The sequence below is a fragment of the Cupressus sempervirens genome, chromosome 9 (genome assembly GCF_028749045.1).
Source record: "Cupressus sempervirens isolate cs-2001-9-10 chromosome 9, ASM2874904v1, whole genome shotgun sequence".
NCBI classification, from domain to species: Eukaryota; Viridiplantae; Streptophyta; class Pinopsida; order Cupressales; family Cupressaceae; genus Cupressus; species Cupressus sempervirens.
The window spans coordinates 518540321-518554239 of NC_143126.1; positions in this window are offsets into that span (position 1 = coordinate 518540321).

Consider the following 13919-nt stretch of genomic DNA (forward strand, 5'->3'; position numbering starts at 1 on the left):
GTATTTGACTTTCCACCATTTTAAAACCCATGAGTTTATCTTTGTCCGTGTTGTCTACTTTTGAGTTTTAGTCAGTTTTTGTAATGTTGCTTTTATGTGGATTTGACTATGTCATTTATTTGGTAAATGATTTAATTATAATATTTGGGTTAATCATATAATATTGATAATTATTAAATATTATTTTATTAAAAAGAAAATATTAAAATATAAGAGTATTTAATTAATTAAAAACTAATTAAGTATATGTTTTAATTAAAAGACTTAATTTAGAAGTTGAATTTTAGAAAATTGGTTTAAAAGAAATCATAATATGATAATATTTAACTATTTAGAAATTAATTAAATGTGTACTTTAGTTTAAAAGATTTAATTTTAAAGTCTAATTTAAGAAGTTAGATAAAACTAGAATTGGAATATTAAAAGATTAAAGATTTAATATTATTTTATTATAATTATTTAATTAATAATAATTAAATTAGAGTTGTATTAAATAATGGGCTTTAATTATTATTAATCTAAATAACAAATTGTGCTTTGAATAGTACTTACACTATTAATAAAGTGGAGAAAAATAAAATAAAATAAAAATTTCTTTAAGTGTTCATGAAAGGATTAAATAAAAAAAAATTATTTTAAGGAGAGACCTTTCCATGCTTGAAAACTAGAAACCTTAGGTAGAGTTAAACTTCTTATTAAGAGATTTGAGATTATTTCTACACACAAAGGTTTTGGGAAGCAAAATTTGGAATTGGATTTAAAGAATGTTTGGATTTTTATGCATTCATAGACTGTATCAAAATTTTTCTTTGGTTTTGAGGTAGTGTTTGAAAACCCATTATAGAATTTTATCAAAATGTTTGTCTATTTTGTGTCTTCTTGGGTGCTTGCATAACACTTATTAATTTATAGTATTGATTTTTATATAAAGAATTATGTTGTAGATCTTGAAAAGGAAAAACTTATTAATCAAGAAAACTTGACTGCAGAAAATTTATAGAAAATTATTGTGATTGTATTCTTTAAAACCCTTTCTAATATAGGGAAATTCAATTATAGAAAATTGGAAGGTAATAACAAATTGAAAATTTAGGGCTTCAAGTTTGAATTTTTCATTTGAACTATGTGATTATCATGAATTTCCTAAATAAAGATAACTATTGTCTTATATCTAAAATAATTTAATTGCAAAATTAATTGGTAATAACAAAAGATTAATTGGGAGGAAAGTATGTTGTAACTAAATTGATGCATGCATGTGTAAACAAAACCACTAAATAATGAAAACTAAGTATATTATGGTTGCATGATTTGAGAGATCAAAGGAATGTGAAATAGTGATTGCATGTTTATTTTTATATTATAAAAAAATAATTTAATTTTTAGATTTAGTTTTTAAAAAAAAGAAACTATTTTTTAATGATTGTTTATTAATTTCAAAAATTTAATTATCAAATTTATTTTTTAAAATATTATTTATTTATTCCAAAAAAAATTTAAAAATTAATTTTTTTTTAATTTATTAATTTTGAAAATTAAATTAATACTATGCATTTACTTATAAAGTGGATGTTGGTATTAAAAGATCTTCAAATTTAGTTAAACTATTAAAGTTACATATAAATGATTTTATATTTATTAATGCAAGTGGGAAATTAGTAAATATATAATTATGATTTAGTTATATTTTAAGAGAAATTATAGTGGAGTTTACTATATAATCATCTAGTTATGTATATTTAATATAATCAGAGAAATTTTACATAATTTAATTATAATTATAATTTCAAATTTGAGTTATCTCTAGTTGCATTATGAAATAAAGGAAAAGTAAATATTAATATTGGACTTACATAGAAGTCAAATTATTATTTTAAAAATAAAATTGATATTAATATGATATACATTTACGTTATTCATTAAATCATTTATGATTTGAGATTATTTAAATTTAAAATGTGATAATGTTGCATGATATTTTATATGCACAAAGAGTCTTGACATTTAAACACTTTTTGATTTAAATAAGCATATTAGAATAGCAATTTATATTAACATTACTTTATTTCTAAACACATCCTTATGATGCAAACTAAACAAGAGACTTTGATGAAACTAAATCATGTGGCTGAAAAATATATGTTTTGTAATATTCTATTTATAGTCTTGTCATGTTTATTTTTGTGATGGATTTTCTATGTGGATTGTTTAGTTGGTCATGTCAGGATGTGCACTAGAGGTATTTGTGATATTTCTTTTATGGTTATTTGACTGGATGTAATGATGAACTTTGTGATCTAGATTTAAATTTATGTTTTACGAGCTTTATGTTATTGAGCATTTATGAGAACTTGGGTTTTGAGAACCAATATTATTTTTGGATTGCATTATAAGAAACTGAATTTGATTAATATTAATTTTATAGTATGACTAGTATCCTCATCTTCACAAGATGGTATTTTGGTTCCACGTAGAGTTACTAGGGGATGAGGTCCTGAGAGACTACCAGGTTAACCTTAGAGTTAGCTCATGTGATGACACTTCATATTATGTAGCCCAAGTCCCATTCATGGCTTTTTATATTTACCTCTAGTGCTGCACTTGTTGGATATTACTTTTGATGGTGTATTTATTGTGATTAATCATTTATTGAATTTTATTTATTGTTGATAGTTGACTTTTATTAATAAATGATTAGTTATTGATTGGTGGTGCTTTTAATGTTGGAATTAGTGATTTATCATTTACTTTTATTGATGATAGTTGTTATCTGTTGGTTATTGTGGTTGTGAAACATGACATTGATTTGGAGGTGGTTGTATCTTTTTGGTTTTGATATTTGATTTGTACTTGGTATTAGTTGTTGATTTTGGTATGTGATGTTGGTATAGATGAGTATCTTTTTTACTTTGGTTATCTTTTCTTTATCAGTAGCTTGTGCTAACCTTGAGGTAATTTTAGCTATAAGGATTTTGTTCCTAGAATTATTTTATGATTTGATTATCTATGTGTGGATCATACATTATCTCTCATACACGGTGGGAGTGGGAGCCTGATTACATGACAACACGATTCGGATGTAATATCTTCTTACCATCTGGGTCCCCCTTACATTTCTAGTTGTTGGAGGCTCATTCATATAGTGGTACCATTATCATTTTTATTCTTATCTCAGAGATTTCTATTCAATTGATGTATGTACTTTATCATGTATCATGTATTTTGATAGGCTTGTATCTATTCTCACATACCCTACGACATGTGCAATGGATGTTGTTCATTAGATGTATTTCATTGTATTAGTTGCTTTTACACATTTCCTTATGTGATAATGTATCTGTTATTTCTTTATGATTGAGTGACTTTGTAATTGAGACTTAAACAAATTATTATAAACTTCTTTAATGTGACTCAAGGTGAAGGAACCCTTGGGGAATGGAAAATTCTATTTTTAATTTCTTACGTGTACTTGATGTGTATGTGTATATTGCTTTCATATTGTTACTTTGATATTGTTTAAGCTTTTTAAAAAAAGTTTCATAATTTTTGTAACATATTAGATTTATTTCTTTTGGATTCTCGAGCGAAGCATTACACCATGTCCTGTTCTTGAATGATTTCCATCTACTTTCCTCTTCTTTCTCCCAACTCATTTTAAATTAGAAAAGTCTTCACTATTGCATTAGGAACTATTGCATATACCCTTCTTAGAATGCAATGTTAGAATTTATTTATTTCCATTTCCAAAGCGTAAGCTTGTTTCTCAACATTTGGGTATCTCAATTTTGCATCTTTCAAGGGTGAACTCATGAATGAAATAGGTTGTTCATCTTTATCATCTACCTTATATATATATAAAGGCTTGGTGTAATTGAGACTCAACAAAACAAGAGCATCCATGATTGCTTGCTTGATTTTCTTGAATGCATTTCTTGTTGTAGTTGTCCAATCTATCTTTTCTCGTTTCTTTAACATGTCATTCAATGGCTTGACTATTTTTTCAAATCCAATTATGAACTTCCTTATGAAGTTAATTTTTCCAAATAATGACTTTAATTCTTTCTGACTAGCTGGCAATCCTATCTTTGATATTTCCTTGATGTGCTAAGGATCAATTGAGATTCCAAATTTTGATATTACATGTGCTATCTATTTTCCCTCAGTGACAAAAAATATTCATTTCTTTAGATTCAAGGAAATTCCATATCTTCCACATCTTTGGAAGATTCTCTTCAAATCACTGATGTGTTCTTCTCGACATCGAGAGAAAACTATGAGATCATCTGTGTATATGATGATGCATTTCCCTACTAGGTCTCTCAAAGCGTAATCCATGGGCCTTTGAAAAGTGGCTCCTACGTTATTCACACCAAAAGGAATTCTTCTATAAGAAAATATACCCCATTTAGTTGTGAATGTAGTCTTTAATGTATCTTCTTCTTCTACCATCACTTGTTTATATTCGAAATAACCATCAAAAAGTGACATCATTTCAGAACTATTAATGACTTGTATCACTTCATATAACAATGGAAATAGATAATTATCTTCCTTTGAAGCTCTATTAATATTTCTAAAATCCACACACAACCTTATCTCTCCATTCTTCTTTCTAACAAGAATGAGAATGGTGATCCACATTGAGTATCAAATTAGAAATATAATTCTCATTGACAATAACTTCTTCTCTTCTTGGTATATTATTGGCTTTACAAATGGATTTATTGGTGTCCACCTCTATCTAAGTGGCTTACTATTTTTCATTCCTTGTTCCTACAAAAGAGAAAATACCCATACATAACAATATGCAAAATAAACATAAAGAGTAGATACAATTTCTCCAAAAGACATAGATTTTGAAGCTTCACTAAAATTTCCAAATTCTTCTCTGCAGAATTCATTTTTCTAGATTTTCTCAAGAAATATACAATTTTAGAGAACTCACTAAAAAAAGTTAATTTATGATAAAATTCAAAATCCTTCTGCACGGATTTTAAGAAAATTTTGTGATCTCAAAATTTTCTCCAAAAAATCTTCCTTCCAACCTCTCAAGATTTTGCTCCTTTTTCTCATGTCACTCTTCAATTATTGTGAGCACATTTTGAAGGGGGCTAAAAAAATTTCTCGTTTGGAAAAAATCCTTGATGGTTGGTAATGTGTGTTCCATATCTAGCAAAGAGCACAATTTTTCACATATCATGGATTTTGGCCCTCCTTTATCATCCTTGACCTATGATCCCCGAAGTTTGGAGAATCCCCAAAGTTTGGAGAATCCATGATGGATGTCTCTACTCCAAAAAATCATCATTTGTGCATATGCCAAATAAGGGTCTCATTATTGGATGATGTATGGTAGAATGCCACAATAACATCTGCTTGAGCTAATGACCCCAAACACACTAGAGTGTTTATTGACCTATATCCGACATCATAAAGAAACCAATGAACCCTTTTGACATGCACACCAAATGGTGAGTCACACTATATGTCTGAACTAACTGATCATATGGGATGGCTCTATGCAAGATATCACAATCTGTGGAAACTTGGCACATCGCCTCAACTCCAAGATGTTCCTACAAGTCATACTTGACTAGAGCACCATTTAATGGGATCCTCAGTATCCTATATATATCTTAATGAGTAACAATTGTTAGGATTAAACCATGGATAGAAATAAAAATTACATGCAAATATAAATAATATCAAAAAATAATAGATCACACATAAAAGAATGCAAGACACCAAGATTTTAGTGGTTCACCCAATCCCTAGGCTACATCCACCAAATAACAACTCTGATATTATATTGATCTAGTGATTACAACTTGATTACAATCCATAAACCCTTACAACTCAATACTACCACAAGAACCAATTTTCACATCACCACTATGAAACAATCCCTAACCCTAAGCCCTTTTATATAAGTATTTTATTTCGCTTTAGGGTTACAACATGTCAACCATATCTTAGCCATACATCGACCAAAACATTGGCCATAAACCCCAAAGAATTTATGAAGTATGTACAATACTTTCCTGATCAGTCACCAAAAACTAGCAACAATCATCTCTCTAGTAGGCAAATTTAATGTGTTCATACTGTGAAAACACTCTACTAATATTGTCAACAATTTGTTATTCACCCAACTATTGGGGAAGTCACCAATATGCAAAAGACACAAGATATCAATATGAGCTACCTCTATTTGAGACCGTTGATAATTCAATCCCTATATGGTTGAATAGTTATAATGTGATGCAATAATTAACAAGTCAATCTACACAAAGATGAATAACAAATACTCATTAGTACTTGGATAGAAAACATGCTAAATATATCAAAAACATACAAAATTAAGGTATATAAAAATTCTAAACAATGAGATAAATTCATTGGATCAATCAAATTGACAAGACTCTGAGTCCAAATATACAAAATATTCTCTATGATTTTTTATGACAAAATAGAGATAGTAAAACAACTCTCTAGTCTTGTATGGGTCAGAATTCAATACTATATGAGCTTTGGTTCCTATACAAGGAATCTAACCATTCCATGCAAGGAAAGACCAAACTAGGGCATCCATATGAGAGGTGAGTGCTTTGCATATAAGGATTTGTAGAGTGCCATATGAGTACAGATTAAAAAATAATACTGATGTTAATAGTTGTACGAGATTTCTCACAACCCCATATGATAAAATATGCCACATGAACTCAAAAATATATTAAAAGTAAAAAAATTCAATGAAAACTTGTAGAGTTTGAATAAAAATGAAGCCAATCATTGACTTACTAGAGGTGGGTAGTCCATCAATCAATTATTTTACCTCTGAAGCTCGAACTAGTGATCTCTTACAGGGATTCTCTCCATGGTCTCAGAGCACTTTTCACAAGAAAACAAATGAAAAAATAATTTGGAAAAGACATTTTAGGCCCCTTATATAGGTTTTCACATAAATTGTCAAACGTTCTCTAATTGGCCCAAAAATCACCCCCACATGATTTGATAGTCTTGGATCCATTTTCAGGATCAAAATCAATCTGATAGCCCTAAACAACTCAAAGTCATGATTTAAAATATTGGGATCAACATAATCAAAGCCTTGTGCAATCAATATTTTTGATGTAATAATCATACTAGAATCTCATCATATCAAAATTTTATTGAAATTTTCAACTTTTCAGCAATAGTCAACATTGCTCAAACTTGGTCAAATAAGACTTACTTCTTACATCAATAAAATCTTACTTCTAATCAATCTAATTAGAAGTCCTCATCTCTAGGGGCATCTCGTTACGAGGGGCATATTCATTTTTTTCTATTTTTATCTTATATAAAAACTTGATGCTCCACAATCTATTTAGGATTATCTCAAATCTCTAGGGGCATATCAAATTCTTCTAACCCATGCCAATATTGTATTGTATTATCTATCAATCAAGTGATTGATTTTCTATCAATTATCTTTGTTAGTTCATGATAGTTCGTATCATCTTTTATGGATGGTTATCTAGGTAGATTTATGAGAATCAAACCTCATTTTGAGTATGTTTATGATTTTATGGACAATTATCTAAGTGTTCTATCTAGATTTTTGAGAATCAAGCCTTATTTTAGGAATGGTTCTTCTTTTATGAACATGCATCTAGGTGTTCTATCTAGACTTCTAGGGATCAAGCTTCATTTTGGAAATGATCCTACAATTTTCAATGCACAAGTATCTAGGTTTTCTATCTAGACTCTTGAGGACTAGGCTTCATTCAAGAGATAATCATAAACTCTTCTCAATACACAAGTATTCACCTTCTTGTAACCCATATCACCTAAAACCCTAAGGATTAACTTTTGTTCAACCAACTTCACAATCAATTTGATCTCATAAAAACTTAGAAATAATCTCAATTCTCATCTTGTGCTTCAGAATCATACTATTATTTGAATCAATGCGCTACTCACATATCAATTCAAGGAGGGGAAAATGTAATACTTGAAATTTTTTCTAATAAGCCAATTTTCTCCTAATCTTTAATCAATTAACAAAGTCTTAATTTACTAGGCATTCCTAGTCCTGATGGACTCTACTTTGTTTAAATATCAATTGAAGAAAGTCATTAATCTACAATAATTACTTAATCCTAATAAATTCCTAATAGTTGACACCTGGCTATTAAACCCGCTAAGTCAATTAATTTGATTCAAAATTCATAGCACTTTGATTAAATTAATTACACTTTTTCCACATGGCTTTATAAAGCAATTTATTAATTATTTGAATTAAATATCTCCATGTATTCATTATATAAATTTTAATATTTAAAATGAGAAAAAAATTGAATAATATCTCTAAAATCTCCACTATTCATCTAACTATTGATTGATTCTGGACATTTCTATAAATTTAGAACATTTATGTCTCATTAGAGGGAATGCAATTTATAAGTAAAGAAAAACTATCACTTTGAATACTCACTATTTGTGCATTCAAGAGCTTTCTTACATTTTGATAAAGTACTAAGCTCTTGATTCTGACCCCCAGTGGATAGAAGACAAAGGGTTGCTTTGTTTGCAATGACCATGTTGAAGTGTGTGTAGTCCCATTTTACTAGATATTGTCCTATTAAATAAACTATATTAATATTATTCATAATAAGCAAATGTTTTAATTAGAATCTATAGATTATACATTTTGTTATATTGTAAAATAAAAATAAGTATTTGTTAAACAAAAGATACTCATATTGGAGTAACTATAACTCTAAAAATAATAGTAAAACTTCTTTATAGATTAACTAAAATAATAAGATTTTTTTAATATCAACATATATTTAATTAAATCAAAATTTTCAATTAAAATAAATAAATTCAAAATAAATAATATAGTTTCAAACTAATTACTCACAATAATATTTCAAATAACTAGGCAAGACCCTATAGCACAATGGTAAATTGTGAGGTCTTGAGTTCAAATCTAGTTGAGATTAACTAATAATTGAAATAACTAATCACAACATATAATAATAATTAACTATTGCTTCAGCTTCATACTGATCAAAAAAATAAAAAATAAAAAATATTCCAAATAACTTTATTATATATATAATTTCTATAATATTTTATAAATAATTTTAGACAATAAAAAAGTTTAAACTCATAGACAATAAAAAACTTTAAACTCATATTTTAACTTTACCATCAATTATCATGATATATTTAATTTAAAATATCCGTATAAGTTTAGCTTACCATATTAAGTATAGGGGATGATCTTATCAAAGAGATTATATATCTTGTATCAAAAGGAAAAAGCTCTTAATAGATTAATTTGAACATCTATTTTATTTGAATTCAAAGCTTTAATTTATAACTTATTAAACATTTAAAAATGTTTGTGGTTACTTAAATTTATTATGTAATGTCAAAAAACTAATAATATTAAAAAAAAAACATTAAGTTTCAAAACTAAATATTATTTATTATTCACATTAATAACAGGAACACTTGCTAAGTAAATTACAATTAAAAATCTAGAAACTATTTAAAATTTCTAAATAAAATTTTGAAACATTTAAAATTAATTATAATTATAACAAGAAAACTTATTAAATAAATTACTAAAAACTCCAAAAACTACTTGTAATTTCTAGAATGTTGAAAAAATATAAATTAATATAGTAAATTATAAAATATAAATTAATATACCCAACTATTAATTCCTCTTCCTCATTAATCTCCTTAATCCAATAATTTTGATTAAAATTTTGAAAAACATGTCAACGATAGGAAATACACGTTTTGGTTCAATGTTTCACGGGAATCTCGCCTGGTCTGTTCAACTTCACCATTTTTAAAGATCCCCTCCATACAAACTCATCTATTCATTACTAGTCCAAATTTGTATTTAAACATGGAGATCTAGTCCAAGTTTGGCCATTTGCAGGTGCCTATTAACAATGGCATCTTCATCAAACAAAGCCATGAATGCAATGGGAGAAGAGAGTAGTACAACAAAAACTTCACCGTTATTGTAAATACCTATCAAGCTTTGAAGTTTATAAGTCATAATAACATATATAGAACTTCGCCTCATAAATCCCATCAGATACATATCCCTCTATTAGATGTAACAATGTCTTATGATCTAAGAAAAAGAATAGAAACTATAAACCCTAGAAATGTCTCATGATCTGAGAAAAAGAATAAAAGCTATAAACCTTAATTCTCAGATCAAACACTGTAAACCCTAACAATTCCCTTTGATCTCATAGATGTAATCACAAGTGGAGCTCTTCTTCTTCCTCTTCCCTCATAATAGTGGTCGCACAAGATGATTTTAACCTCATTTGCGGGCCTTTCTTGCAAGGAGGCTCAAAACTGTGACTGGATATTGCTCACCATCATCAAACACAGTGACTGGCCTATTATTGGCAATGACCTTGATTATAGTGCGAGGCCCATTATGGGCGGTAGGCTCAACTCTATTTCCATTGTGGACCATAGATTGAAATACTGGTTCTTTAAGCTCAGTCCTACCTCCACCACCATTATGATCAATGGACAAAAATAGTACTTCTTTGAGCTCAATCTTACTTTCACCATGATTTTGGGCAATGGGCTGAAATAGTACTTCTTTATGTGCGGTCTTACTTCCTCCACCATTTTGTGCCAGAACACTGCTTCTCTACTTCCACACAATTGAAGAGCTCCAAACAAACTTGGTTTGAAAAGGTTGGAAGGAGAATGTGGTTGAATCATGCAAGGAGAGGATGATAGTGATAAATTATGAAGATCAGTGATTGAAGAGATGCAAAGATAGAACTCCATTTGGGTGTGGGCATGGGATATTTCTTATATTTGTGGGCTCCTTGGTGGCCTCCTAAAGCTTGGCAGGTACTGAATTCTTTAGAACAATGACAACAGGAGTACTGAATTTGGAGGGGTACTTTTTGGTGGCCTTCTAAACCTAGAGTTGGAGAGCCGTACCTATCATGCTTTAGGAGGCCACCAAAATGGCCACAACAATAAAAAAAATCCCATGCCCACACCAAAACCTAGCATCATAGATTTGAGCTCTATCTCTGCCCTCCAACATAGTAAAAAATTGCGCAGATTGGCACCTCGCCCACCAATTTCATTTGGCCACTCATCAATCGTAGATCTCCATCATTCATCATTGTTACCCTCTCCTCACATAATTTCCTCACATTCTTCACCCCAATTGCACTATTTGAAACCCCCTTTCACCCCAAGTTTGTTTGGAGCTCTTCAATCATGTGAAAGTAAAGAAGCAGTGTTCCAGCCCATTGTCCAAAATGGTAGTGGAAATAAGACCGGACTAAAAAAAACTATCATTTCAACCCCTTGTCCAAAATGGTGGTGGAAGTAAGATTGTTCATAATGGCGGTAAAAATTAGAACACATATAAAGAAGTACTATTGATCTAAATGGTGATGGAAGTAAGATTGAGATCAACGGAGCAATATTTCAGTCCATTGCTTGTAATGGTGGTGGAAGTAAGACTGAGCTTAAAGAACCACTATTTCAAACCATAGCACATGGTGGGCCTACCACTTTATTTCGGGTTCTTCAATCTTATGGAAGTAAGAGAGCATGTAAAGAAGTGGTATTTCAGGACATTGGCCATAATAGGCCTCTCACTATGTCTGATTGTGGTGAACAATATCATTGCAGTTTGGAAAGTGGTCGTGCAATGGAAGGAAATTGTTACAGTTTTGAGCATAAGAAAAGTGGACAAATGAGCTTTAAATAAATGAGCTCTCAATCATCTTGTGTGACAATAGTTATGAATCAAGGGAAGGAAGACCTTGACCTGTCTTTACATCTTTGATACCACAGGACATAATTAATATGGTTTTCAGATCTTTTATATTCCATAGAATTTGTTAAGAAAAGTTTTCACATCTATTATAACAACTTAAATTTTTTCCATTTGACTGTGTAGTTCCTGCCCCTAGGTCACATTTTTGCTATCATTGTCGAACTCTTTTAGGATAGTTTAATGATGATGATGATGATGGTTAGCAACATTGTTTTCAGACTATCAGATATTGTGCTATGGATTCAGTTGATATGTGATAAGAACACTTAGAATTTACATTTCATGTATATATTATGATTTTAGTTATTGATGATGATTAGTTAGATGGTTTATTATATGTGTTTTCTTATGGATACTTACCCCATACTTGCATGTGTATGGTGTGCATGTTTATTTCTTTATGTATGGAATGTCTGATGTGGTTAAGGAAGGGAGTCGTAGTCACCTGTTAGTCAGGATCTACACAATGCACCACTTCATGCCATTGCCTGTTTAGTTTAGTATATATTGTGCTTGTACATGCTTGGTTTTTATGCAAGTTGCAGGTACCGGGTATCGACTTCTCTGAATTGCCAGGATGAGCGTACCCTATCACATTATCTCAATGATAAGAGAGGCGAGATAAATTCTCAAGTCCAAATCCCAACCCTTTAAGCCATTTGTCCTAATTGGAAATTAGGACACGTATCTGAGTTGAGTACCCTCTGAATGCATCAAATGACATAATTCGTGATATTAACCCTTTTGGTTTGATTTTGTATGTATTTTGGCTATGATGGGTTCTCGTATTTTACCTTGTGAGTCTTTGGAGTATTTTCTATTAATTAAGCCTAATTAAAAGATTTTAATTAATGGTTTAATTTAATGAAAAATTATTATGATATTTTAATATTTATTTTATTTTATTAATTAAAAAAAATTAAATTTGAAGATAAAAGTTATAATTTTAAGGTTGGAATGTGATAATATTTATTTAATTTAATAATAATATATTTAGAGTTCATTTTTAAATAAATGCTAAATAATATTTATTTAAGTTAATAAATATTTTATCAATTAAAGTTTCAAAAATGAATTTAAAAGTGGAAAAATATATTAAAATTATTAAAAGGTTCTAGATTTTATGTGATTAAAATATAAATATATTAAGATAAGAACAAGCGGAATTATTAAAGTTAGTGCATGAGATTTAAAAATAATAAATAAATTAAATTGAAAAGAGTAAAGTAAATATTATATTAATTAATGTGCATTATTTTAATATTTGCTCACATAGGAGTTGGCAAATTCTTGGGAGTTGTCATGTAGACAACACAGGAGTTTGTACTCTAAGAATGCATAAGTTGTCTACACTTAAGAGTTAGCATTTTATTCGAGCACATGGTGTCTACAACCTTATGACTCATCTAGAAGGTTGGAGAAGACTCATGCTTAGTTGTCATGCTTATCTTCTAGTTTTTTCTAGACACATTCTAGATGCATCTTAGAAGCCTTTAAATAGAGGCTCTCTTGGTGTGTTTGGACAAGCTTCAAAGCTTACATGCATTTGAGAAGCTCATATGTTTCTACGTGCTCATATGCTTCAACAAAGCACTTCTAGTCACATGGGAATTTCAGTTCGCTTGGATCTTGGAGGAATTGCAAATGTTGAAGAAGGAAGGAATTTTTTCTATGGACTTCTGAGGCATGGCAAATTAGCATCAGTGTCCAGGTGTACTCATAATTTTTGCATAAGCTATTTGCACTCTTTCTCTTCCTGTCTTCATCGTGTCTGTTATATGTGTTTGAATATACTCCATGAATAAATTCTTAATCTTCAAATTGGAATCTAGATATGTTAATTTATATTTGGTTGTGAAGAAAACAATAGAAAAACTCTAGCTTCAATTTAAGAAAGAAATTAGTTTTAAATCGGGTTTGGGTTTGAATTGTAATAGAACCGATAATTTGATTAGACAAGCGCTTGTATTTTAATGAAGAATTTTAAGTTAAAATTTATAGTCAAACCTAATAGAGGATAAATGGATAAATATTATTCCAATAATTTGAATAATGGTGAGGCGAGTTATATAGA